The sequence below is a fragment of the Strongylocentrotus purpuratus genome, unplaced genomic scaffold (assembly GCF_000002235.5).
Source record: "Strongylocentrotus purpuratus isolate Spur 01 unplaced genomic scaffold, Spur_5.0 spur5_scaffold_9, whole genome shotgun sequence".
NCBI lineage: Eukaryota > Metazoa > Echinodermata > Echinoidea > Camarodonta > Strongylocentrotidae > Strongylocentrotus > Strongylocentrotus purpuratus.
In genome coordinates, this window is record NW_022145615.1 from 15,277,892 (window position 1) to 15,305,734 (window position 27,843).

A 27,843-nucleotide genomic window follows, 5' to 3' on the forward strand; every position below is an offset into this window, starting at 1 on the left:
ACATTGACATTAAGATTTTGTACAGATGTATCTAAAGAAAATAATTAACAATGTCTGATTGTCTTGACAAGCTATATGGCATAATAAGGATTAAGGTGAAATTAAATTTGAGATGATCATTTAATAATGTAAGTGATACCAGAAAAAACAGTAGTTAATGGATATTTCATTTTTGGATGAAATGAATCAATAAATGCCATGCATCTAATACATGACACATTGCATGAAATTCCTCATGGAAAGGACTGATAAGAGCAAGGAAAGCCACCCTCCCTCATTCTATTCCTGTCTCCTGCATGTCTTCAATGTAGTGTCAATTGAAAATGAAATGCTCCAGTGAATGTCAAATAATGGTGGTGGGTTGACAGTCAAAGAGAGGCTGAGAAAGCGTTGTACTTGGTGCAAGGGGGTAACATGACTCGCTACGTGAGGTGAATACTGTGATTAAAAGGAGCTAGTAGAGTAGCAGAGAGTGTGGTACATGTTGAAGGACTACCAAGAAATGTGTGATTTAACAAGAAGCTGGTGACTTAGTTCAGAGAGGATTCATGCTAAAATCAGATGTTTTCTACAGTAACCTCACTTTTATAGAATACCATTATTTTATATATTTTTACCTCTAGTGCCTTGTTACGAAAAGTTAATGCCTAGTACTGATGATAGAGGAACAATTTGCAAAAGTGGTAGTGATAGAGATGGTGGTAATAGGAGCAGCAAAAACAACAACAGTTGTAATATCAGTAGTATTAAAGAAGCAACAGCAGCAATATCAGCAGAAGTAGTAGTTGCAGCTGCAGCAATAGTGAAAAGCAGTAGTACCTTTGACTAATGTTCATAACATTTCCAAGTAATATTTATTACAGGTCTGATGTCTGAAATTTGTGTCTTTGTAAGCTTTTCACCAAAGCATTTCACCAAATCACCAAAGCAATTCTCTGATCTTCCTAGATATTGCAAAAAATTACAAGATATCCAATTGTTGAAAATGAGCATAGTTTGGTATTATCATATCCATTCTGAATGCTACTTTATTTTTCTCCTATGAAAATCCATAGTTGATGAAAATGAAATATTTGCCAATATATAGATGGCAATACCTGTTCATATTACATTTACCTTCGTTAACAATGCATTTGTAATGATAACTAAGGATCATGGGAGACCTCATCATCTCTCCCAATAAAAGTCACAACTCATTTACCCATCCTTATTGGAAAGGTTTCATTTTGGTGTCTCGCTTCTTAGAATCCTCGTCTTGCTGGACCTGCAAAGATATCGATTCCATTTGGTCCCTGGGTAAAGGGCACGTACACTGGGAGAAGTGGAGAGCACCAGAATCAAATAACCGTCCCCTTTTGATCAAATTTCCCTTCCTTGTTACCGCAGGCTATTCCTGAAACAGTTGCTGATGTGTTCCCAAGGTTCCCTGGCTTGATGAATTGGCTTTTCTTTCCTTGTCATGCATGTATGTTCTTTGTCAATATCATGGTGGCTATATGCATGCGTGTACTTTTTTTATGGGGTGGTGGATTGTGTGCTTTGTATATATTGGTCTAGGTCTAGGTGCGCTTTTAAGACCTTTATAATTGTTGCTTTGACCGTTTTTTATAGGTCGTGGAATTTGATTGAATGTGACTTACCGTAATGTGTTTGTTTTGTCTGGCTCTGTATATTCCATCTTTCTCTGATATTTCTTTTGTCTAGATTTCTAATTTACATCTAAATCGAATGCTTGTATTCATAAGAAATTAAAGTGAACTGTTTTTGGATTTTCTTTACTTCATCTCTTTCTCGATGCTATTCTCTTCCAACACTTATTATTCTCTCTCTTTCTCTCTCGCTCACTCTCTCTCTCCCTCTCTCTCTTACTCTTTCCCTCTTTCTCTTTTTGCTGTCTCTGTTTCTCTCCCCCATTCACCCTTTCCCACCCTCTTATGTCACTTTCTTGTTTTTCCCCTTCTCCTTGCATCACAGTATATCTTGTCTCTCTGTTCTGAGCCAGAATGGCATTAACTCCTAGTTACCATAAACAGTCAATACCCTTCTGGCTCTAATAGAGAGTTTTTTCCTGTTGTAGTGCTGTAGGTGATGAGAGTGAAGAATGAATTTACCTGCACAATGCTCACCACCCCCCCCCCCCTTCAGTCATGCGGGGACTTAATTGCTCTCACTATTATGTTAAATGATATGCAACTCCCATACTATTCACCAATCCATTTGATATTGTGACATCAAAATGCATGTATTATTGTGATTCATTATTTGAATGTACATATAGATAATTGATGTATATTTGTATTGTTACTATGGATATGAGCTCTAAAGCAACATTTCAAATTCCTGATATAGTCTGTTTGGAGTGAGAAGGGCATTACCGCTGTAGAAATTGTATGAATGAATGCTCTTCTTGCTCCAAGCAGATGATATAATACATTGCAGCATTTTCACAATTCACATGTCTAAAGAGTTCCAAAAGCACTTTCAGTAATATGCCACTTCCATTACAGTATTCCTCGTGTCATTGGGGAAAGAAAAAGATTTAAAAACTTGACATTTGCTCCTTTTCAACAGGAGAAGGGATGGTTATAGTAGACTGTCAACGAGAGATCGGTAAAGTATCCTTGCGTTTCCATATGCACACATGCACTGAACTCTAACTTTCTAATAAGATTGATTCTTAGCTAACACATTGCATGTCAAGCATCATTCACGTTTGCACGACCGCCTTTTGGGCACATTGATCTGGTCCAAGCACGTTTTCTATTGCCTGAACGGCTGAACCTGAGAAGCATTCAATTGAATCACAACATTTGCCTCAGAAGCTAGATGACCTATTTCTTTGAGACATGGACAATAGGTTGGCATGATACCTGGCCAAATAAATAAAGCTCTTTCCCTTTCATTAGTATTTTGTTTCTGTGCCTCCCTGTCTGTATTACTCTTTCTCTTCCTCTCTCACTTTCTCACTCTCTCACTCTCTCAATGTCTTTTTTTCTCTCTCACTTTTTCTTTCTCTTTCTCTTCTTTTTCTCCCCCTCTCCACTCCCTCCCCTCCCTTCCTCTCCCTTCCTCTCCCTCTCTGTCTTATTGCCAAGGAACTGAATGACATTGAATTTCCATTTACAAATTTGAGCAAAATAAGGGAGGATTCTCTGAATAATAACAAATTTTAATGGCCACGTCTACTAATTTCTCCTAGTATTGCTGCAGACAACGAGATTGAAGTTAATAATAAAGAAATCCACGTTTCTAGCATGGATCTAGACTTGAAGGATGCCTCCCTAGTTCGTAATCACATTTGATGATACAGATAATATAAATGATTGACTACTTTTAATCAAATGTGTGTAAATGTCAAACCTCATTTCAAGGCAAAGAGTACCGTAGAAAGCCGGAGTAGAAATAAAGATTTTGTAAACGTGAATGATGCTTTGCCAGTGAAATATTTACAAAACTTAGAATTACTAACTTACATGTACATTATGAGCAGTAATGGTATGTGAGGAAATCATCTAATAAAAGTCATTAGTATTAATATGCTATACAAAGTAGACGGAATGACATGATCTACAGGTAGAATCTATAGTGGGAATGATGCTAATCATATACATGTAGATTTGTTCCAAAATAGACTTGACTAATTATGTGAATAGCGCTGAGCAAAGAGATTGTTGATAAGTTAGGTAGAAATGAATGATGGCATTAACACCACTATCACAAAATTGTTGGAATGTGAAGAGTGCTTTTCTAAGAGAGTTGTTACTCACTTAGACAGAAATTATGCATATTGACCACTAACGGCAGTCTGAATAATGCTATGCAAATTGATTTAAAAAATATATATATTAACAGAACTTACTAATGGCATGTTAATCACTAATATCATGTAATCTGTAATTGCAAATATTTTTTGCAAAAAAAGATTTATTATTATGCATGAACTAATAGAATGAACCACATTGTACATTCTAGAAATTGCAAATGTCAATAATGCTATGAAATGTAACTAGGTAATATTATAGTATTAATGACTGCTTTGAGAGAAATAGTTGTTTTTATACGCTCAAGGGAAGGTTAGAATTGTGCTATTACCCGAGGCGTGCCGAGGGCAATAGCACAATTGTAACCTTCCCGAGAGCGTATAAAAACAACTATTTCTCGAATATTAAAGCAGTCATTAATACTTTTATATGCCAAAAAAAAAAGGGAAAAAAATTTTTAAAAATTAAAAAAAAAAACTTTTGTCGAAGATTGGATTCGATCTCTTGCGTACAAAAGATGATGTATCTAAAATCAGCGCCTTAAACCGCTCGGCTATCGCGCTCTGTTTCCATACATAGCAGCTTTTTCTTATATATATATACATTAAAATGAATTGAAAACGGCTTCGCGTGGCGGATGCTTCGCGGCTGCTCCATTAAACAGGCCCTTCTTTTACTTTTGCAATGCATGTTGGCACGAATTTAGATCAAGATCTATCGGCAGATGTTGTTTTTTTGTTTTTGGAAGTTTATTTTCGTCTTCATGTCAACAATGCAAGATAAATTTGTCGGTAAGATCGATCGAGATTCAACTGTATTGAAATTACCAACCAATTCTTTGCACACGTACGGTATCCTCGATCGCTCAGACCATTTTTTAACATGTAAACCTATGGGGTAACCATGGAGACTTACCTATTTTCCCAATAACCATGGTTATTGGGATTTTGAACTGTTTTTTAACCATGGTTACCGGGAATTTTCGGGAACAGTTAAAGTTTATAAATGCAATTTCGACCAATCAGATTGCTGGATTACTTAAGTGAGGTATATAATCAATAATGTTAGATGAAACCAGGGAGGTGAGACTTTAACTCACATGCCCTGATGAAACTAACATCTTAGAAATAGTGAAATATGGATGTGATGTGATGGTTATTTTACCTGACTGCTAAGAAAGCATAAATGCTTATGTTAATAAGAACAATTAATATAGTGCAGCTACTATAAGAATATACTCTACTGCGCTGTGATGGAAAAAAACACACCCCCTAACAGTGCTACTTTACGGACGCACAACTATAAACTATATATAACAGTTATGACAAATGAAATGGACTTTTTATCTTAAGTATTTTAGTACCATGGAAACTAATCAATTTGTTATTTAGTTCATATTTTGCAAAGTAGCCACTCGCATTAGCATATATGTATATGAGTCATATACTTCATATTGAACCTAGTCTTAACTTAGTTCACAGAGCAGTCCTTAAACTTTGAAGTTATGAAGTTTCAAGCTCCATTGATGTCGTGTGAACGTTGCTAGTATTACATTGTTCTGTTCATAGCATCATGTCTTGAGAGACAGGTGTGTTCTAGATGCATAGAGACAAGATTGAATTAGATTATCAGTAAGCATCATTAATCTCCATACTCATCTTCATTCAGACATGAAGGAGAAACATCTAGAAATAGACTTTATATTAGATTAGTACTCTCTTTAGTAAAGGTTATAAATCTTGTAGAGTTATATTATAAATTTGTTTAAAAATGCATTATCTTCCTTGTGTATGTACTTGGTAAGGACTCAATTCATAATCTTTTTTATTTCAAGAAAGATATATGAGTAATGGAATAGAATTTTGATTTAATTATAGTACCATAAAAAGGTACTGGTAATATTTATATTTATATTTTATTTTGAGCTTTGGATTGGCAGAGGTGATACATAGTCATCTTGTTTTTATGAGAATTTATTTATTATACATGCAATTCTAAGGCCTTTTTTCTGCGTCAAATAGTTTGTTACTTAGTTCGTGTTCCACAAAATAACCATTTATGTTGACATGAACAGATAAATGCTAGTACACGCCAAGAGTATCTTTTTAAGATTATCGAAGAATTGTTATGTTTTCATTTTCATTGATCAACATGAAAAGAATTTATATATGAAATGTATGGTGGGATGTTCAGAAATAATTTCATTTCTAAGAAAGCGTTGAACACACTTGACTATGACACCTCCACCGAGTTTGATAGTGAAGAAGATAATGCTTGAATAGATCTACAAATTTCTTTGTGGAGAAATGAGTAGGGTAATAATGTATTACATTTGTTACTACTTGAACAGCCTCAAGATAAAGCAGCAATGATGTGACAGACATTAATTGTTATCGGTACAGGCATTATGGCTTGTGTAATCCCAGGAAAACATGATTGATATTGCAGCCTAGCCAATTATTACACTTGACATTGAAGTTTAGCCATGCTTGAAGCCCATGGAAGCATAATGAAGTAATCAATAAAGAACACTTGAAAATAAGAGACCCATGTGGCTTGTTATTTAGCCTGCATTTGCCTGAACTATAACTGTATGTTGAAGAAACCTGGGATCCAAACATATTGAAATTGTTTATCTTTGAACAATTGGATAATATTTGTTAATCATCAAATGAAATGTGATAATCATTGGATTATAATTTAAAAGTCGTTCATGTTTGAAATTACATAAAGATTTATTCTTTATTCTAGGAACAAATTGCTGGTATATATATATATATATATATATATATATATATATATATATATATGATAACAGTTAGTGATTATACCGTACACATTTCTGACTGTGCATGTGTTCAAAAGATATCACTTTCCAAAATTTGTTTTGAATGAGAGTATAAATTTCTGCAGACGTAAAGCACCAGAGAGAAGATTTTTAAAAACTTTTTCTCATTTCGCCACCCCCTCTCCCCTCTCTTTTTCTCTCTACATTTTGAGGGCATGAAATCCAGTTTGTTACTCACCATATGATTTATAGATATATAAAAATAGCCATAACAAAGTATAAGATGCACAATAGACTTTACAAGGTGGACTGGTGGGTGTGGGGGGATGATGTGTCGGATAAAGTCGATATTTCTTGTCATTAAAGAATAGAAAGGGATTTTTCTATGTAAGTCTATCAAGGTACCAACTCATCTTTTATTCTACTTAAATCAGACGCAACCTGATTCCCATGGTGCAGCTGAGGGATAATCTTATGAAGGCGAGGAAAATTTAATCAAATGATGGAAAAAGAACAGAGTCTTTTGATGAGGAAATACTAGATGAAGATTGCCATGAATATTTACCCCAGTTTGGAGGGCTGGGTTACACCTTATTCTGCAACACCAAGAGAATGATGAGATGAACTGGGTATTGACTGGGAAAATGTTCCAATCGGAACTCTTACCTCACTTTGCCTTTTTGCTTATAGGTTTTGAAAATGTTCAAGTTTTATTTCTTTACTTTATTTGATGCAAGTGTAACAACATGACATGTTGAATATGGTGGATTCACAATTAACAGCGCCCCCACCGGCAAGCCATGAAGGCCAATTTTTCAGCTTGCAGGTCGACATCTTGTAACCAGTGCAGCACAGCAAAATGCTAGCCACTGAGAGAAATGACCAAAGTAGTCTGAACTGTATTCAATGGGATTGATTGTTCTGATATCGGCGCAAATTTTTATATCGAATTGGATGTCAAAACCCAACCATTGATGGATTGATTCTGACGGAAAATTTCGCTTGCTCTAAACAATACCAACAATCATTTTTGGCCAAATAAAGTGACATAAATGACCATATTGCTGTTGATGGGGTCAATTTAACCACTTTTTTCTAGCATCAGGACACATTTTTACAGTGAATTAATTACGATTGGAAAATTACCCCTGACCAAAAGTGTATAAGATATTTTTGGAATCAGCACAAAATTTTAACCCGGATAAGCTATTCAAACATTCCCCATCAAAAATCTCCTAGGGTTTTACAACAATGCCACAGCTAATATTTTTGTTTACTTTTTCCCATGATACTAAACACTGGTGTCTCTAGATGGCACTGTGGATTGTGAGTCCACCGTATTACATGTATTATGATTGAATAATATGGGTAATATATGCCTGACTTGTCCTGGTCTCATGCTCATTTGATCTAATTCAAACCCATCTTTCTGAAAAGTGATATCTAGTTCTATAAGGGAAAGCGGGAAAAGAGAGCAAAGAACATGAAATGATTTTCCTCATAATTCATTCAGAATTGCATATCGTAACACTAGAACAAAGACTTTCTTTAGCTTTACATCTTATTCTCACAAGATTGTTTTCATGAAAAATCCATGATCTTCACATTTAATGTCATTCTGCATGAGTGGTTGAAATGACCCTGTTACTCATACATCAGCATGTAGATTCCATTTCATATAACACTGGTGAGCACCTGTTGACGTCTGAAAGAAAGTTCCTCTCAACATCAGACTATGTTACATTCTCAAGCAATTATGATCAATCTCAATCCATACCTGTTCATAATAAGCAACATCATCACAGTTTCTCAAAGAGGTCTTTCTTCCTCAAGCACCAACTGATTTTCCATTTCCTCTCCTCAAGGTCGTTAGTCATGGCCTTCTGTAGGCTCCCTGAGATTGGACCCATTGCTCTCTTGTAGGTCACTGTCAGGGGGTATGCCTTCGGGAGTTGCTGATATCGACCAGAGATATTATATATCCTCATGGTATATACTTATCATTGTTTTGAAAACAATCATAAATTAGATGAGGAATATGCTATCTCAAGAGATGTCTTTTGCCTCTTCCTTCCTCTCTTATTAAAGAAGGGCTATTGTAGGTCAAGTGACAGGAGTCTGACATGTAAAGATCATTGTGGATCTACAGGATTTGATTGCAGCTTTCTACGAAATATAGGATACAGATAATTGAAAATATGCTAGGACATTGTGGAAAATAAAAATCCAGAAGTTGATCAAAGAAATGAAAAGTGATTCCATGGAATAGATAGGATTACACCTGTCATCCCAGTTGGATAATATCTTTATATTTGCAACCAGACCCAATATAAATGTCCTTATGGACAACAAACCCATGCTAGAGAGAAAGAGTCAATGGTTAAAGTACATAAAATTGAATATTTTTTGGATATATTCTTTATATCTTGTTTTCAAAAGTTACACTTTTAACTCTTCGGTGTACATGAGTTAAATAGAAAAATGTTTATAAATTGATATCAAATTTTGAAGTGGATCTAAGGTTGAGAAATGATACTTTAACATTTTAATTTGTAAGTTGTTTAAATAGGTAAATGAAATAGTGTATCTTCTGGCAAATTTTACTCTTTAGAAAGCCTAAAATATTGCTTTCCTTATTCATGCATTCATTTTTTTCTTTCTATCTATATTGATTTGTATAAATATATTGATTTGTAAACAGTTATGATATAAGCTTTTTAGGTTCTAGAAGGAATTTTCTTATCAATCTGAATTTGAATCATAAATTTGTCTAAGCTATGATATATGAAATATTTCATATGAATACTTTCACACTATATTAAAACCGAAATTGTCTTCACACAACTTGATATTCAGAACAGAACTCAAATACAGATTTTCTTTAAAATGGGTTTAAAGTATGCTTATGCAGAATATACCTCTATTTACTGGCCAGCACTAAATACATCCCTATACTTGCAGTGAATGCTGTATTATTTTTAATTCATTGATTATAGAGACTTGATCATTATATTGTATGCAACACTGCATGCAACACTTAGGGTTTTTCAAAAATTATTAGCATAATATTGGCCATAGGAAGGAAAGTTGAAGGGCTATTTGAGGGCTGTGTTAGTCATTCCAAGGGCCAATTCTACTTTGACCTCGGTGCTATTGCACTGATTGAATGCAAACGCTCTTGATGAATGCAATTTCTTTCTTCATCATAATATTCACCTGTATTGCTAAATTGCAGAAGGAAATACAGGATGTTTCGTGCTAAATCTAAATCTTCATCAGAACTCAGGAGGACTTTGAAGGGGAACTTCATTGATCAGACAACTTTATATTTTTTGTCTGATGATAGTGATTGCAGTTTTTATTTACTGTAATCTTAGTATGGGAATGAAAAAAGGCTTTAAACTGCTGTAAATCATTTCATATGAGCCCGCAGTGCAGAGAAGCGAGACATATATTCCTTTGCAAATCAAATCGACTGTATGTTTAGGGTTTAAGATAGACTGTCTTCACCTATATTGCTGCCTAGGCGTTAATAATTCATGCGATCTCACGGTCGAGAGATTTATCTGGAATAGGATGGTAAGATCAATGCAACTGCAAGAAAAATCAGAGACCTTCCTGCTCTGCAACAAATTAATTTTGTTTGGTTTATTTTTTAAAGGGGAAAAGAAGAATCTACCCTGAAATCTAATTCTCTTTTACCCCCCCCCCCCCCCCTCTCTCTCTCTTTTCTTATCGTCGTTTCCTGACTCTCCATATTTCTTCCACTCTCACCATGTCCATCTTTATCTCCCTCTCTCTTTTTTTTTCTCTCTCTCTCTCTCTCTCTCTATAGTATTGTAGTGCTTGCTCTCAATGCCTGTTAGAGGTGCCGTCCACCCTGTGGCTATCACGCCACCAGACGCAACAGCCAATAAAAGACTGCAAGTCCTGGGGGCATCTCCAAACGGTCTCCTATTCGGCTTTATTTACCTTTAAGGTGGTGGAATTGTTACTTTGAGATCAGTTGGCTTAGAGGGAACATTATGTATATGGAGCGGAGAAAAGAGGGGACAGTAAAGTAATTGTTTTCCCCATGTCCTTTCATCCCTTGTCCTGCCATGTGTGTGTGCTTGGGGAGATGGTGGGAGGGGGAGGATGGTTAACCTATGCACTTACATTTTAGTGTTCTTAAAGAGTTCTTATGGCATCGGGTCTGTTAAGTGGAGCATGAGTATGTAAGTCATACATTATATCAAAGATGTGAAAGGTGAACAAGAATTGAGGTTAAGTGTTTGACCATATAAAGATATACCCAATTATGGTTCACAATACTGATTCATTATACTTTGCATAAAGCATTACATATATGACCCTGCTGTATAGAGCAGAAATCTTCTGCTGAGAGCAAGATAGGTGTGTTAAGTAACATTACCTGGACTCAACAGCCTTCTGGCTCAGACCAACAAAATTTTTAACGCTCATCATCAGTAGATGTGAACTTACTATTTTTCTTCGTTGATTGGTTATTTGAAAATTATATAGTATATATTTGATCAGCTTTAAAGTCTGGTATACTTATTTCACTTACTTTTTACTAATAGTTCTAACAAGTATTGTGTTACAACCGCTAATCTCCTTTATAGTCTTCTAATGATATATGTATGCTTTATGTGACTGACTTACTTACTGCCCATTATGCCTCCTGGCACAAAATGCAGCAACAAAAGTCTTCCACCCCTTCCGATCCTGGGCCAGTCTTTGGATGGTTCCCCATGTGTGATTCTGAATATGACTACAAATCGCTCTATTTTGAGAATGGATTATCATTATATCTGAAGCTAATATGTTTGCCAAGATTACTTCATTCCCGAGTGAGAACTCTAAAAGATATTTTACTAGAATATAAAATCTCTTGTAGCTATTGTTACTGCATTCTATACTTTCTTGTTTTTACTGCATGGTTGTTCAACACAGAATACATGTTTGTGAGTGCATTAGTGAATATCCCCTGCACGCAGGTTAAGTCACAATAGGAAAATGAACAAGAATTGTCGAGTTCATTGTCCGTTTTATCGAGTTCATTGTCCGTTTTATTGTGTCTTAACCAAGTGCAGTGCATATCACTAATGCATGAGCTAAAAACTGTACTGGTGTTATAAGACGGGTCTATAATATGAGTATAAAGTCAAGAAATTTACTCAAAACCTGATCAAAAAGCCCTGAGTTGCACAATCATGGAAGTTGCCATCAAAATGTGTGGATCAAGAGTGCTGCACACAACTTGAATAGCTGCTGCCCAAAATATGCATAGCCGGGTGCGACGTAAAAATTAAAGCATAAACATATGAGTTGCATACAGACTTGCCATTGGCTTCATTCTTGAACCTGTCTTATAAAATAACATGATCGCCACTTGATCATCTAATAATGTAACTTGATCATACATTAACATTTATAATTCATCTTTTATTTACTAAAACATTGTATCAATTGCATAAGAACATGCATGCATGCTTTATTAGATGGATATATCCACAAATTATGAGTTCAAAGTTAGTAACTTAAAAAATATATAAATGTATATTATTTTGATTTATTCTTGAATTAAAGGTTAAGGGTTAAGATGCTCCCTCCCCCCCCCCCCCATTTGTTTCATTCAAAAACAAAAAAAATCACTTTACATAATGATAACATGTTTGTGATACCACAAGGAAATCTATTGTCACATCAAGAGATTTTCTTTTTTAAATGATGTAGAAAAGGTCTGGGTCACATTGCAAGCAATCGCCCTCATTCATTAATTGTATTTCTAGCCTCCCTATAAACACTCAGAGATGTACATATAATTATCTCAAATTCCACACTGCCTGCACCTCAGACACTACGTTCACCTTGACCTGTATATGATATACAGTTGAACGGTCCAGGCTGTTGTAAATCTGTCAAAATTACAAATTAAGCCTTTGCAGGGTTTGCTTATTATATTAAAATTGCATTATTGACTTTTATCCTGCAGTATGATCTTGATGTGACTCTGGATATGTGGATATATTCATTTTACCCTATCTGTTTGACATTCCAAATCAGAGAAACACATGTACAGACAACAGTTAAAGTGCTATTTATTGAGTAAATATCAGAGCATGGTTTGCCATTTATCAAGTAAAATCAAACAATGGTATATAATTTATCAAGTAAAATCAAAGAATGGTATATAATCTATCAAGTAAAATCAAAGAATGGTATATAATCTATCAAGTAAAGTCAGAGAATGGTTTGCTATTTATAGGATAAAGTCAGAGAATTTTGAAAGGTATTTAGGTTTCCTAGAGGATACACCTTAATCTTCAAATTGACCTCAGCCCATTGATGTTAAACAAGGCTGACAGGGAACTCCAACCATAGCTGTATCATAATCATGATCGCTTCCCCTAATTACTTTGCGACTCCACTGTTCTCTTTAATTAGTCTGTGTAGTCTTCACATTTTTCATAATCACCCTTGTGTCGCCCGGTTATTCAAGAGGTTGATTAAGGAATGCTATACCACAGCCCTCGAATCACAATTATTCTAGACAGTACAAGTAATATCAGAAAGTCTCTGTTTATTTTGGTGCTAATATAGAGGCTGAATTTCTGGTCAAGGAGTTGATATAGCACATAAATTAGCCTGATGGAGATCAGTTTCTACCTGAAAGCTAACTGTGTAAAGGTAAATTTTTTTAAATGAAGGGTTTCTGTTCAATCAAAAATTCTGATGTAAATTTACATTTTTCAGGTGTTTACATTGGTATCAAATTGCTATGAAATACTATTCTTCTTGTGACAAGACCAATGAAAGTTATTTATATTGAATACTAATATATTTATTTTTTCAATAGACATTCATTTTTATTATTTTTTTTACAACTTTCAGTTATATTTTCCTTTTGTACATTCTAAGAAAACATTTTCAACTACTTTTAGAATCATATCAACATGTTAGATACCACTTATAATAAGTATAGCTGATACACTGCTGCTAACTGATGCAAGATCATGAGAAATAGCATTTTTAAAGAAAGACATAGTTCTACATCCCAGGGATGTAAGGGATGTAGAGAAAGAAAAGGTCATGTTAGCATATTACATAATTGCCAATGGCATTGGATACTGGCAGAAAGTTGGCAATTACTTAGCAAACTGAGCACCTGACATACAAGCCAATGTGATGAATATTGACTTTTCTCTACCAGGCATTTCCAGTGGCACGCATGGTATGTGGGCCTGAGGTTTATCCTTAAAAAAACTGGACTATGCTCCATATTCTATCAGACACCAGAGAGACACATCTGGGGTAAATGTATTTTTCAGAAGCTTCACATTGCAAGCTCTAGTTTCGTTAGTTGCACTGCGTGCCAAGAAAGCGAGAGCCTTCACTGCAGACTTAGATACATTAGTACTCTGAAGTGAAGTCAGACGAATAATTAGTTTGGTGAACACTTGATAGCCAAAGCAAAACCTTATCCGCATGCTTTGGTCTATTTGACTTATTGCTACACATACTTTCACAGATTGAAATTGAAAGGGTAGAGCCAGAGAGAGAAAGCGAGGAAAAAGGAGGAAGAGAGAAATAGGGAGAGGGAAGTTTACATTTGTGAGATGGTGAAAAAGAACTGGTAATGTGAGATATTGAGAGAGAGAGAGAGAGAGAGAGAGAGAGAGAAAGAGAGGAAGGGTGGAAGCTGTGAATTCTGGGATAGATACATGTTGATATATGCACAGAAGACAGGAGTGGAGGAAATCATTTTTTAGTCCTGATCAACAGTCATGTGGATTTGGAAGTATTGATAATAAAATTGTTTTCTTTCTTCTTTATCTTTTCTTTGTTCATAATGAATTGCTCTTTTTTTCTACTCAAAGAAAATATAAAGTGATATAATGATCGAGTATTGATTTTCATTTTGAAGAATATCTTCATTTTTTAGATTTCCATAATTGTCCTGTCAGTGGCACTGCTATATTATTTGCAATCTATTTACTTTTGACCTATATAAAAACATACATAACTAGTCAGTCAAAAAAAATATCCCTGTTGATGATATTGCTATAGTCTTAAGCAGCCCATTATTATCTCAATCCTCTAGATGTATCCTGTGGTGTTACGGATCATCCTTTTATAAACCTGTTTCATTTTTAAAAAACCGGTCATTTGTTTCTGTCCCTCCTAAGAATTATACATTAAGAATCCTAATTTCAGCCTGTTCGGCATTTGCTGACTTCAGCGATGGTATTGGAGCGTTGCACCCCCTGGAAGCCTCTCTATGCACGCACAGACAAGGAGAGAGTAGCTAGGGCTCATTCGGTAGGGTCAACACACTATCTCAGGTGGACACAGCATTAACGTAGATATGTTATAAGGTATTTTTCACAGCTCTTCCTAATTTGAGGGCACATCCTTAAATCTCGTTATGCAGATGATGCAAGTTATACATTCATCATGTGATGTATAGATTTTGAGGGCTAGATGACTGACAGGTGCGCAGTGAGATATTAAATTAATCTTTGTTTTTGTGTTTGGATGGGTTAACTAAAAAGAGCATCTGAAACAGCTATATTGTGACGCAGTTGTGATATTATCTGCAGGTATCAAACTTTATTCAAATATGTATAGAAGCTTATTTATAGTATGCAGCAAAGCACTGTAAGGCGTTATATTTATACTGCTTTACCTCTTTCTCTCCCTTTCTTTCCTTTCCCTCTCTCTTTCCTCTCTCTAATCCTATTTCTCTTGCTTTATGTCTTATCCTTTACTTTCTGTTGTTTCTTCTTCTCTATTTCTTCCCATGTGTATTTCCATTTTCGCCCATGTCTTCATCTTTCTTCTTGTCTTTTTTTTAACTTTGATCTTCTTTATATCTCACTGCTTGTAACTTGGTTTTTCTACCCATTAGATGAACATGAATAAAACCCAAATTATATTTGTGAGTTCTTATCAAGTAAGCCCTCTCCTTTCCATGCATCAAATAGCATTAATTGTTGAGGCATCTTTGCTGAAATCACTGGATATTTCCCTATAGAGTAATGTTGCATACAGGCACTTTCATAGGAGTAAACAAATTTTGAATGTGATTAAGTCAGACAGTGAACATATCCTAACTAATCAAGATATCCCACCTTTTGGAAATTGACCTGAAAACCGATCATCAACATGCCAGGGATTACAATCAGCAGGCAAAGAGAAAATGAGAATATATAGACCATGTCATTTACTTTATGGCTTGGTAATCGAATCTGCTTTGGCGAGATGTGAGTCAATTATTTGAAGATGTATTGAAACAAGTTTTGCCAGAACAAAATTTGTCAATTGCCCTACTTCATAGCAATGTACGTGCCAATTTCCGGAGTTATTTCTATCCTTATAGGTATATAACTCATCAGAACACATCAGGATTAACATCGGAACGTAGTGTGAATTTCATCCCGCACATTTTCCAGTCTAGTTATCTCATATATGGAGATAAGAAGATTAATTATGATGGGATTTACCGGTCTCATTCTATGGAGCTGTTCTAGATATTGTACACTCCAACAATTCCATCTGCATTTGAGATGCAGGTATTTTTGTCTGTTTGATTTGTCTAACTCGGTCATTGTGTAATGATTTTTTTATAGTCATGAGTTCCATGACTACTAGTCTTAACCCAATATTTGTTCCATATCTGAAAATTATGGAAACACTATATATTTGACACAAACAAAAAATAGAGCAAGTTTTAGATCAGGTTAGAAGCCTGTTTGCGCTTGAATACTGTCCTGTGCATTGAGAATTTGAACTGTTAAGTGGGAATTTTAACTTTGGTGATTAATGGTAATTGTAATTGGGTGAATACTTGAATGTGTCAAATTACCAAAGGACCTGGGATAATCCATCTTTAACCTCCTTTTTCAATGATATTATAGCCTATAATCTAGGCGGAGTGCCGAGCTTTTTTCTTTGCTGCTAGACTAACCCTAAGCAGAACGTCTGATACGGCGAGACTACGAACCGTGAGTCGCGAAGCGGCTCACCGCCTATAATCACTGGTCTAGCTTTAGTTGTTGTTTTTTTATTATCGACAATGAATCCGTGGCAGTTTTTCGTACGAAAAAACCTCATGAATACGAAATGAACTCAACCAATCAGAAACACGTATGGAGAAGAGTCTATGCATATGCATATTATAAATCACGTGACAATACGTCATTTTCTTCATCCAAGATGGCGGGTAGTTCATGCGACGACGATCTTCTGCGAGAAAGTTTATCATATGCAACAAACTAGGCATTCCTAATGGAAAATTCAGAGAACTGCAGGAATCCGCTATTCGTAGCGTTATTGAAGCCGGCAGGGATATTTTTGTTGCATTACCTACTGGTTTTGGAAAGAGTGCAATATACCAAGCAATCCCCTTGTGCTGTGATTTATTTGGTAGGGCTGTTGAATGATTCATAGATCCGCCATTTTGAATATATATGAATATTGATTAGCTAGACCAGTGATTATAGGCGGTGAGCCGCTTCGCGGCTCACGGTTCGTAGTCTCGCCGTATCAGACGTTCTGCTTAAGGTTAGTCTAGCAGCAAAGAAAAAAGCTCGGCACTCCGCCTAGATTATAGGCTAATGATATTAAAAAAAACATTTTATTGCAAACTTTTGGAAATATATTGAAGGGGTTCACAACAAACTATCTGCTGCAGTATAACCCCAGAGTTTTTTCTTCAGTGTGCTGCAGGTGTCTTGTGAATTGAATGTTAAACAGGTTTAATAACTAAAAGGCCTGATTTATATAAACTGAATACTTCATTATTGTTTGACTTGCACTACAACAAACTTTACTTTAACCACAGTTTATGGTAGAGGACAATACCACGATTATTTCACTAACTGTGCTAGTTTAACCAATGCCACCAGATAGTGACACATTACTGCCTTGAGAAATACCAATTAGAAATCAAAAATTGAATTTCAGCTTACCATTATATAGGCCTTGTGGTCTTTCTTTTTAAGGGGGGGGGTTGATAGTTTGTTTTGCATTCCATAAAATGTTTTCTCTTAGCAAACAGAAATTTATATCTTATTTTTGCTTTTGATTACCCTTTGGAAGCTGAAACAAGATCCGCTACAATCAGAGAATGATGGAACACTAAATAGAACCAATCATGGCATTTATATTGTGCAGTACATAGAATGAATAGATAATGGAGGTTGAACTGTAAATGAACCAATACCACACTAGAGGACACTATAGTATAACTGTCAAGTAGAAGTTATAAATGTTACACCTTATGATGATAAATTGCTCTCTGTAGTTAATCATTCTCTTTCCTACAGTAGGAGTATTTAGCCAATAGTGCGTTTTCAAACCATGTGACGATTCAACGGAAGTGCTCAGATTTAAGAACTTGTGCTTTCATGACTTGTTGCAATGCTTGCTTCATATACTGCCATTTATTGTGAATCAAAAGTTTTTGCAGATTCATTCTTAAAGGCCCGGTCTCACCGCCAGAACTTTGCTGGAGCGTTCCTTGAACGGTTGGGAGAGGGGGCCGAATTTTGACAATGCTCGTCACCGCGCACAAAATGGGAAACAAATCGAAAACACGGGCGTTGCCTTAGCGGTGCACCGCTGAAGCCGGCGTTGCTTTAGCGTTGGTTTAACGGTAGCGAGTGGTAGCAAGCGTTGGTCCCGCTCCGACACCTCCATACCAACGCAAACCAAAGTTCATCACCGCAATGGATCGCTGCTTCAACGCCCGACACCATTCCAGCAATCCCGTGTCCACTCGTAAAACGCTTACAACCGCTCCACCAAAGTTTGTGCAACGTTTAATCACCGCCCGGGCAAAGCTGGCGAAGCAGCGGTGGTCCAGCGTTCAAGATTTCTGCGTTGGCCTAGCGGACCAAAGCGTCCACGAACTTGCGTCTAGCGGTGCCAAACTTTGACTGGGCGTTGTTGGAGCGGTGGTGAACTTTGCCGGAGCGGAAAATTGCCCGCTCCTCACCGCTCGCAATATTTTGTGCAGCTCAAAACTTTTGGAGCGGTAGGAGGGACCATCAGCGGTGGCCGAGCGTATACGGCGTTGCCTTAACGGGGGCCAACTTCTGTTAAACGGTGGTGAACGGTTACGAGCGGTGATGATTTTTTTTTTTCACCGCTCCAGGAACGCTCCAGCAAAGTTCTGGCGGTGAGATCGGGCCTTAACATATCAACACTATTTGATGGACTGTGGATGTTATGTATATTACACATTAAGTCTTGGTATTCAGGGCAGTAAAGGGGTCTACTTGACATAGTATTAACACTCTTGTATAGGTTTAAATGTTTGTTTATGGACGTCAAGGGTTTGTAAGGTATTTAATTGCTTTGGAGATGCTTACCTGATATAGCAACACTCCTTTTACTGGATGATATTTGGGTGATTTGCTTACTCACACTTAACCTTCAGAATGATAATGAACCATTTAAAAATTGAATTAGCTGCCTCAAGAAGGGTCCAATAGACATGGTTCACATAATTTCACTAAGGACTCCCCAAATTATACATAAACTTGATGCAAATGGACCATCAATGCTTTGCCCTGGACATATCCCCCCCCCCTTCTCCCCAATAATTTTTTTAAAATTTAAATGAAGGTGCATGAAGCAAACAATGTACTACATGTAGGCCTGTTGTAATTGTGAGTGTCCTGGATAATACATGTTTGCATGGCAGTCCTATAAATGTTGAAACATACTTTTAGTGTAAATTTGAGGCCCTGCAAGGATTCTGCAAAAAGAGTAAACATGACGTCTACAGATGCCTGACACATGCAAAACCTATGATTAGAAAAATGTTCCCTCCTTCTATTCATGCCCTCTCATATCACCTGTATACACAGGGCATGTCTGTTACACTCTTGATTCAATCGCTAAATCTCGCATGGCAGCCCAAATTTCTGGCGGCATGTTTTAAAAGGTTATGCTCGAGTAGAGAGGGTAAACATACTCTGCTTACATGGCGGTTTCATTTCGACCGCACTGCTACTATACGTATTCATCTATGTCTTCTCTACTGTCTATCTCGAGTGGCGTTTTTTAGGTCCTGATAAAACTTGTTATCTCAGTTGATCACATTGGGCCTTGTAGGCTTAGAGAATGATACCATTGTAAATGTATAATTTTAATTTTCAAAAGAACATGCTTGTATGTGTAAATGCTTATATGAGAACTATTACACCATTGAGATGTAATATTTTCCTTATTGTTTTTAAGAATATAGAAGGCATTTGAGAGACATGTATTTGAAGATAGGAAATCATTACCTGCATCTTATCCTTAATTTGAACTTAGAGTATATTAATGAAGAATATGATTTGGCTTCTTCATTGATGCTTCATCAAATGAGTGCTCTAAAAGCATCTGATTTGATGTCATTAGAACCTCAATCATAGATTTATTTTATTCAATGCTGTTGTGTTTCGACTTCATGAATTTTTGTTAAAATAATTTTCAATTAGACAGTCTACAGGTGATTTTAATAAAGAAAGTAGCTAACAAAGAAAGTAAATTAAAATGATATAAGATTAAAATTGTTAATGTGTAAAGCAGGACCGTGCATTAACCTCAATCATTTCCCCTTATTATTTCTATGTAGGTACAGAAAATAAAACACACTTTCACATTTAAGTTAGATCAAAGATCTTAGTCTTTTCGATACAGAAAAAGCATCAGGAACTCACAGTCTATACTCTAGTCATTCTAATTGTCCTTAAGTACTTAGTATGTAGTTTTGTATGCCATTGTATTATAGGCTATTTGTTTAAGATTCAAATTTGAAAAAGCTCTGTTATTAGACTTCAGAGATGTAGAAACCACTGAGGCTGACTTAATTACTCTGGCCGTGAAAGTCATACCATGTAACACATGCCACTTGGTCATCTCCACACATCCTACAGCCTTTTCACACACAGCTAAAATTCATCGTATCTAGAGCTGATTATTTTCAAAATTAAGTTAAGTTGTTTAACTCAACAGTTTTAAACAGTTTTAAAGAGATTTTTCCCTGTGTGAACGTCGTTTGTACGATGTTCGGACAGATACGAAGTCGCAATTTATACACCGTTCAAAGCAGGCTGCAGATACGAAGTCCGTATCTAGAGAGCTTGACATTTTGTGTGTGCACGGTTATACGTGTTTAAACTGGATGGAGCGAGCGCTTTGTTTGATTATCACTTTGATATGACCTGCACATTTTAAGAGTAGTTAACCACGAAACGGTCGCATCGAAATTTCTGTGTGTGAATGATGTCGTATGTAAAGCTGATAGCTCTTTTTAAACTAATCAGCTTTAAAGAATTGTACTCGTGTGTGAAAAGGCTGGGTTAAAACTAGTATTTAGGGTGGTATTTTTAACATGATTTTATCTCTAAAATATTTTATATTTCATCTTAAAAATACTATTGGTATTTTGACACTGCTTTTTATCTCAAATTTTATCTTCCATTTTTATCTCAATCCCTTAACTTTTGTGAGGAAAATCGTAACGAAAGTGAATGCAATTTTTTTTCATTACTGTCACTTCGTGAAAACAAGGACGATATATGCATATTGCATAATCATTGCAGGTTTATCGCTAATACTAGCTCTATCTTATCTTAAAGGAAAGTTAAAGTAAAACTTGAAATAGCGTAGAGGCTATTTTATCTCATTGACACACAGTAAGTAAAACATTTTTTGACAAATATGTTGATAGTCGTGAGGTCAAAGTAAACAAAAATACTTAGTAATGACTGTATTTGTCAGGCAACATCCTGGCAGGATTATTAAGTTTTATTCATGATTTTTGCTGACCAGTATCATACTTGCAATAATACTTGTAATGGGGTTCTGAAACTACCTACCGGTAAGTCATTTTTGAAGTTCCAGCAAAAGCTTGTTGCATTTTTTATCATGGGTAGTGAAAACTTTAGGAATATTGCATACAAGCTCTCAAGGGACTGCATGGCAGAGAGTGATCCTGTTAGCTGAACATGATGAGACTGAAATCTAACAACATTTATCATTGGCTATTGCATCACAAATGAGCATGTTTTAGTGAGATAAAATCTTTGGGGTTAAGTTATCTTTGAGGAATGTTATATGCCAGATCATCACTGGCGTTGACATGATCATGATCATCGATTGCTTGGTTTTCATCCATTCAGTGTTTCTGTCTACTTCTTCTATGTGTCCATTCGCTGAAAAATGTATGGAAAAAAAAGAGAGAAAAAAAACCCACTTGCATTAAATGGTATAATATCTTTTATGCCTTTCAATCTTTTTATGAATGTAAATTCCAATGAACTTAGATGTGTAGACTATGTGACTATGAAGTATGTAATTCACTGTCTATGTTTAAAACAATGTCATTGCAAACATGAACGAAAGTACTGATTTACAAGAGACTGCCTTTTGGCCTAATTCAATTTGATGTGAAATAGTAGCCAACCTCCCCCTTCATGGGAATCTAGCACTCCATTTGACCGGGACATCTTGCAGCTATTTGTACACACACTCCAAAAAGGCCCTAAATGCACTTCATATTACTCCAGGAAATCAATCTCGTTTCTCAGTCTCTAACACTTCAATTTTTACCCATTTTCTGCCATTTCCTTCATCATCTCACATGCAAATCTGGTTCATTTGTTCTTTGGTCTCTACCCGTTCTAATTCTCCCTTTTTCTTTCTCCTATCTGCCTCTCTTTCTCTCTCTTCCTCTCACTCTATTACTATTTCTATCTCTCTGTCCCTCTCACTCTATTTCTATTTCTCTCTCCTTTTCTCTCTCTCTCCCTCTCTCTCTCGCACTCTCTTTCTATTTCTGTTTATTACCACATTTGCTTTTTCTTTCTCTCACTCTTTCTATTCTTTCCCCATGGTCTATTTGAGCTATCGTTTTAAGTAGTCAATCCCTTTCTCTCTTTCCACTCACTTTTTTCACCAATATCTCTATATCTTATTCACAAATCGCTACCCCTCTATATTGTATGTTCATTCACACATTTTGCGTGAAAGGTACACTGTTCAATATTTTTGTGGTTGCGAAACTAGTTGAGCTATATCATCTGCCCGTAAAACGTAAGAAAAACATGTATGATATATTTTTTTTTATATCAGAAAAATTCTTCTTTTGATTTATCCTTCATGTGTCAGTTTGATTGCAAAGGGGATGATAAATAGCTATTACAAGAGGGTTGTGATATTACATTTCATTTATGTTTGGAGCTCTCTCCTAATATGGCTCCGGGGAACTGGGCTCTGGCAAATTCTGAGGTAATCCATAGCGATAAATGTTGAAATGTAAAGAATTAGATGGCATAAATAGGAGAGATGAGGGATGAGTTTTACCACCCCCATCATTCAAACATAGAGGAAATGAGTGCAAATAATATAATAAATGCAGCAGTTCTTAGTCTTATTTTAGTGATGTTCGTGATTGTAATATGTACAGCGCCGTGAACGTCAGAGCCTGGCGGATACCGGCGCTATATAAATATCTATATTATTATTTATTGAAAGTACAAAAGTAGTATGATGCAATGAAACATTGAAAGTAAACATATTACAAATTCCATGTTTCATTTATATATCTAATAGATTTAAAGGATTTGTAAATGTATTCAATGTTTTAGAAATGCAGATCATCAAGTAGTTTTTGCAATTTGGCTGTGGTCCCTCGCGTTTTCCCCGTAACTGTTAAGGGAAGCATGGAGGTGTTAACAAAGATATAGGCATTGGGTGAGACAGAGAGAGAGAGAAATATAAATGAAACCTGAAATTTGTGAGTGCAAACATTTTAAAGAAATCAGCTCAAGGGCAGATTCAATAACCCTATTGTATATCCCATAGAAATCCTGTACAGATTACATAACATGCTATTGTAATGTTTTTACTTTCCAAAATTGTGAAATTGTGTTGCTTCTACTATTTTTAGATAAACTGAAAGAATGCTGTTTATTCATATTTGCCGTGTTATATTACAGGGAATATCATTTGCAACCTTGTGTTGTTACTTGGGTTTCCTTGATGAGAGATGCCCAATTTCATAACGTTTAATTGTGGCTGGAATTGTGATTTGTCAGGAAGTTCAATGAAATTCAGATTATTCAATTATTAAATATTTTCCTGTTTTTCTCGTTTATGTTTATCTTTACAGTGAGGATGAGTTTGACATTGTGGCATTATCATCAACTCCTTCACAGGTATGTCAATGTATATTATCCTATCAATATGACAATCATCCCAATCTTACTTCTTGGTTACCGGATGTTGTATATAAAGCTTAAAAGAAAGTCATGTTAATGTTAAAACTAATTCATAATAATTTGCATTTTGTTCTTCATGTCAGTAAAAGTGCATGAGATTTGAGGATAGTATTTAGGTTTAGTTAAAATGAGCATGCCCAAACACAAATATTATTGTCAGTAGGTATGAATAAGCAACTCCTTTATAGTACATTTCTTTAAGCACCTGGTTTGAATGCCTTGAAATGTATTAAAGGTAGAATTCTTATTGTAAACTGAGTGTACAAAGACACACTATAAGGTCATATCTCAATCATCCATCTTAATACCCACTTCATGCATTATATATGTGTGTGGACTTTGAACATCATTCAACTAACTTCTGGGACTAGCTGATATGTCTTGATATAATTGTATAGATTAGTTGTATTCTTCCCCATAAATCTACAAGATCCCCCACCAAAGTGTATGCTAGAGGTATGAAGTAAGATATTCTTAGCATGATGTACAGTTTCTCAGGAAGACATGGGCATTGCCATTTTCTTGATAGCTACAATTGTCGGAGCACATTCAACCAAAGCTTGGTACACGATACATGTGCAAGTTTGCCTGGTAGTCACATTATCAAGAAAATGGCTGTGCCCATGTCATGCTCAAAGGCATTACATCATGCCAAGAATATCTTCATTTATATATCTCTCTTGTACATCGGAAGGAGGGAATACATCTTATCTTTCAGTATACCTACCCTTATTCTGTGGGATGAGGTTTCCTTTAAACAAAATTCTGACAAGCCCCCTCATAAGCTGTTTCCCAATCAATTTATTTTGCCCATCTTGCAGACGACACAAGACCTACGACAGCAACTGCTCAAAGACGGCTTCCGGTTAGATGAGGTCCCTGACGATGAGGAGCTTGACTTGATCCCACCACGGCCGATGGTTGACCGATGCGCATGCTGCCAACCCCAAGCTAACTGCACAATACAATGACATGCATGAAGTCCATATTGGACCCTATCCCATGACATGCCCCCTTCTTATTTATGAAAACGGAAATAGATGTGAATATGTATATTTCTTCAACTGCAAAAAAGATCACTATACTTCACCGGATCAAGTGGAACCCAAGCGATGAAGAAAACGGACTTGGCAACAAAAAAATGGATGACTGTTGATCCTAGAAGAATTGAATTATGGTTGTGAAAGAGATATTATTGGTATATATCATAAGGATTATGAATGTGTATATCAATACTGTTTTCACATTGAGGAGTGTTGAAAGTCTATTTTATGATGGTGCACATGTGTATTTTGAAATGCAGCAATCATTTTTTTTTTAAATCTGTGTTATGCCAATTGTGTGTACTGCAGTTGTTTATTGCTGTACCGATGATATATCATATTTATGCCAAATACATGTTTCTTTCTCTTTCAATTTTTTTGTTATTATCCCTATCAACTAGTAAAAAGTAGGAGACATCTTGTTTTCTTTATGTTTTCATGTTCTGTTTTACCATGATTTCTCTATTTTTATTGTTGATATTTCATCTCTTTCTTAATGTTTGTATTACTTGATCCATGACTCTAAATATTTATATTTATGTTAACATAATAATAATATTAATAATAATAATAACCTAGACTTATATAGCGCATTTCATCTTCGAAGAAAATAGCAATGCGCTTTACAATATTAATACAACAAAATTACACATAACAACTAATTCATGAACTAAAGATATATATCAAAATAAGGAAGAGAATTCCATTTATGCTAGGACAAACAAAGCACTTGTATGTGAATGTAATGCTGTGAGAAAATGTTGGGTCCATGATTCCAGAAAAATAGAGATCATCTTTAATTGAGTATCAATTCACACATCAAATGCACATACCAAGTAACTCTCTTTAAGATGACACATGGAAAACAGGATGTCAAATTCCCTTTGATGTACTGCCTACAAGATCTATGTTTGACATTACACTGAACTTCATTTTTAAATGTAGCATAGACTTCCCGCTAACCATCATATTAAGTACAATGTACAGCAGTAATTCTCACTCTGTCAGTAGACTGCACCCAAAAAACTTTTTACCTGGAAAACCAATCCTTGAATTATAAACATTTTGTCTTGCTTCCACTATGCTTAGATTGCTTCTGAACACCCAACATGGAACACTTAAGCACTTGGCCGATCAGATTTCAGCCAAACCTTTTAATGGTGGAGAGTGGTGTAAGCATAATTTGATTTTTACCTCCCGTCCGTCACATCCGGGGAGCTATGACTGGATGGTTTGATGACCCCTCCAGCAGAAATACAACAATTATCTGGTTTTCGTGTAAGGAATCGGAGAACAGGATGTTGATGATATGTCACATGAACATGTTCCATAAACAACAGCCATGAGCAAGATGATTGTCGGACAACTCTAAAACTTGCTCTAATTACTAAAAGATACTGGAAAACAAGATTTCTTCTTTGGAAGGCTATTATAATAGAGGCTACTGTGAAAGGAAGCTTGGTTTCACACCAATATTGATCATCTTTTCCATGGGAGATAACAGTCCTGTCTCATCAGTCATCATGTTCTGTGAATGACCTCTAAAGATATCCATGGTAGTGCCTTCTGGACTTTTGACACTTTGGATTTAATGAGTTACAAACAAGCTAAGCCACAAACAACTACTGGCAGTTGACCCAAGCGGTCAAACTGGATACTAGTCATAGTCATAGTCATAGTATGACTAGTCATAGTCATACTTTCAAATCAAAGATTTGCCTGATGTTGGTGTTAGTTCTCAATGGAAGATCATGAAGATCAGAAAACTACTCCGTAATATGCTCTGGTGACAATTATTTCAGGCTTCATTTTGTTCAAAAGATGTAGCGTTGCAGTTGGGTTTTAGGTTAGGATTAGTGTTAGTAATTAATAGAGAGTTGAAGTGAAGAGTTCGGTCAATGTAGGATATAGACCACCAAGAAATATGGGTGAAACATGTGTCATACATAAATATAAATTCAGAAAACCCCAGATATATAGGGTTGTTAGGCATTCCAATGTTCAAAAAGGAAACCTACCTGTATAAAATACAGGCTCAACCAGTAATTTCTTGTGCAATAGATACAGTACTGTTGACCAGTTTTTATTTTATTTTTTCTTATTCAGGTGATGTATGCAATGTCCCTGACATTTATAATTAAAAAGAAAAAGATCTCACTATATAGACTTATACTTTTTTTCTATTTATTTGTAGCATAAGCAATTGCTTTCCACTTTTCCAGAACTTTTTGTTTTGACTATGCTTTGACTTTCTGCAAAGTTACTTTTAAGAGAGGTTATTCTAAAAGTGGCACCTCTCCATATGTTGTTACATCCCCTATCAGTGAGACTGTACATTGAAATTACATATTCCTGATGTTTGTAGTGGCATGAGCTATAAGGGCTAATTAATTATTTACAAAAATACTTTTTATAGATGCACCACATTATGCTAACCTGTTGATTATTAAGTCGGAAAAGGCAGAACTTGTAGTCTGTGGAAAATATTTGTGATATCAACATCAAATCATAGCCAATGGGTCAAAATCTGTGCTCTAATCATTTTAATTTTGTTTAAAGAGGAGGTCGATCCTTTGCCATTATCAAGATGGTAAGAAGGCACCCCTACATGCATGTCTGCAGATGTCTTCCTCTTTATTGATTCAAATCGATGGTAACATGCCTGTGCCAGCTTTTTACCTGATGACGACAGAAAAATGAGAAGACGAGAGAAAAGAGCCATTACCTTAAAGACGTCCCAGTATGACATACCTGTATGCCTCAAGGCAATCGGCGCAAAAAAAGAAGCTAAAAGATGCAGACCAAAATCCAGGTTTTGAATGAAACAGAGCTGACTATCACGAACCTGTCCCCTTGCAGAATTTCTCCACTTACCAATTCATGAATTGTCTTGAGGAAAGAAATGTTGAAATCCAGAGCTACTAAACAAAATTTATGTTTGATTCGGATCACAGCCCCCCCCCCCC

General features: G+C 35.8%; 1 long non-coding RNA gene across 1 annotated transcript; it reads left to right on the top strand.

The window, feature by feature from the left end:
* Window positions 1–2,067: 2,067 nt before the first annotated feature.
* LOC115918410 lies at window positions 2,068–27,843 on the top strand. The gene is made up of 3 exons (XR_004062537.1): window positions 2,068–2,610; window positions 23,726–23,771; window positions 24,656–27,843. It is a non-coding gene; the product is annotated as an uncharacterized LOC115918410 (long non-coding RNA).